This window comes from Eumetopias jubatus, unplaced genomic scaffold, assembly GCF_037043125.1.
Source record: "Eumetopias jubatus isolate StellerSeaLion01/CBP00866 unplaced genomic scaffold, mEumJub1_p1.0 scaffold_14, whole genome shotgun sequence".
Taxonomy (NCBI): Eukaryota; Metazoa; Chordata; class Mammalia; order Carnivora; family Otariidae; genus Eumetopias; species Eumetopias jubatus.
In genome coordinates, this window is record NW_028274820.1 from 7,117,945 (window position 1) to 7,120,250 (window position 2,306).

Consider the following 2,306-nt stretch of genomic DNA (forward strand, 5'->3'; position numbering starts at 1 on the left):
GAAATTTAATCCCTACTTCACACATTAAAAGAATGAATTATAGACTAATTAATGGCATGAATATCTGACCCAAATTTTAAGAAGAAAACATAAGAAAGTATCGTTATGACCCTTGATGAAAAAATAAGAGATAACCTAAAGATGAACTTTACATAAATAAGAAAAAAAATAACACATAGAAAAACTAGCACAGATTATGACACAGGTAATATAGGAAGGGAAAACCACATGACCAAGAAACATATGAAGAGACGCTCAAACTAATAATCAGAAAATGCAAACCTAGGCAAAAGGTAATACGATTTCACATTCATAAGTTTGGAAAAGATGCAGAATTATAGAAATTCACATGTTCTATGGGGAGGACCGTAAATTGGGAAGCCCAAGTTTGGAAGATGCATGTGGCAAGAATTAATTAACTTTAAGATGAGGTACTTATGATCCTGAACGTCCGATTCTAGCAACTGAAATTTAGCAAAACTCTAAATGTGAATGTTACAATCTTGTATCACAATAGTCTAAGGTAACAAACTAGACCTACATGTGTCAACTTAAACATTTCCGAGTGGGGGCCGTTTTGTGTTGGCTGGAGCGGGAGTAACAAGGTGGCGGCGCCGGCAGAGTGACAGGGGTCCCTGCGGACGGGAGCGGGCGGCAGTGGGGGCGGCCGGGTCGCCGCCCTAAACCACCGCGCCCCTTTTCCACCCCAGCGATGTCGTCACGCAAGCGAGCCCCCGGCGGCCGCCCAGAAACAAGTGGCCCAGCCTGGTAATCGCGAGACCCCCTCACAAACTGCGGTCTGGAGAAAAGACCTGATTGCATAGCGGCGATCAGATTCCCCTCAGCGGGTGCTGGGCCCTGTAAGGACTTGCAAGAGCCAGCATTTTCCGTTTCCCGCCATTGTGCGGGAAGGGAAGCCCGGGAGGCCTCCGCCCTCCCCTCGGAGGTGTCGGCTCGGCCCCAGCCTCCATCTTCCTGTCTCAGGAGGGCGAGCCGCAGCGGCTCCAAGGCCGAGTGCATTGTCGGAGGGAGGTTGAGCTGGTTGCGAAGATCGGGTCTGGCTCCTTCGGGGACACTGTGGCGATCAGCATTCCCAGCGGCGAGGAAGTGGCAGAGAAGCTCGACGCTCAGAAGGCCAGGCCTCCCCCGTTGCCGGACGGGAGCGAAGTCTCTCAGATTCGTCAAGGTGCGGTGGGCTCCCCGCTCGTAGGGCGGGATGGTCAGGATGTGCTGGTCTTGCGCCCTCTTGGATCCAGCCTCGCAGACCTTCTTCGGCTTCTGTTGCAGAAGGTTCACAGTGAAGACCGTACTTACGTTAGCTGATCGGTAGAACTGAATATGTGCAAACAGAGACTTTTATACACGGAGACATTGAACCAGAAAACTTCCGAACGGGTATTGGGCGTCACTGTACTAACTTATCCTTACTGATTTTGGTTTGGCCGAAAAGCACAGAGACAGCAGGACAAGGCAACACATACCATACAGAGAAGCTACAAATCTCGCTGGCGCTGCCCGATAAGCCAGCGGCGATGCACATCTGGGTATTGAACAGAGTCGCCGAGATGACATGGAATGATTAGGTTGTGTTGTAATGTATTTTAACAGAACCAGTGTGCCATGGCAAGGACTAAAGGCTGCAACAAAAAAGCAAAAAGATGAAAAGATGAGTGAAAAGGAGATGTCCACACCTGTTGAAGTTTTATCTGAGGGGTTTCCTGCAGAATTTGCCATGTACTTAAACTATCGTGGCTGCGATTTGAGGAAGCCCCAGATTACATGTATCTGAGGCAGCTGTTCCTGGTTCTTTTCCGGACCCTGAACCACCAAGATGACTGCACATGTGACTGGACAGTGTTAAAGCAGAAAGCAGCCCAGCAAGCAGCCTCAAGTGGGCAGGGACTGGCTTACCCAGCGGAACTCTAGGTCACTACTCTACTTTGTTCACCCATTGGGGGGGTGCAGGTTTTTTTGTTTTTTGTTTTTTGTTTTTAATGTTGGGAGATGGCCATTCTAACTCCTCAAGTTGAATGTCTCTGTTTTGGGGAGGTATGACAAGGAGATAAAAAAGAATATATATGAAGGGAGAAACTGGTTATCTCCTCCCATATGGTTGTGGTCATGCTCCTATGGCCTACAAATGACATTTTGGAAGTTTGTGTTTACTATTATTTTCCATCAACAAATAGCAAGAGATTTTCCTATTTCTACGAGTCCTTGCAACACTATTAAAATGTTTCAAGCAGGGAATCCTGTAATGATTATAAACTTAATTCCATTGTAATAAAAATACCAAACACAAAGAT

The 2,306-nt window shown here is 47.2% G+C and overlaps 1 pseudogene; it reads left to right on the forward strand.

Moving 5' to 3' along the window:
* The first annotated feature begins 712 nt into the window (after positions 1-712).
* LOC114213665 (casein kinase I pseudogene) lies at positions 713-1,926 on the forward strand (annotated as a pseudogene).
* Positions 1,927-2,306: the final 380 nt, after the last annotated feature.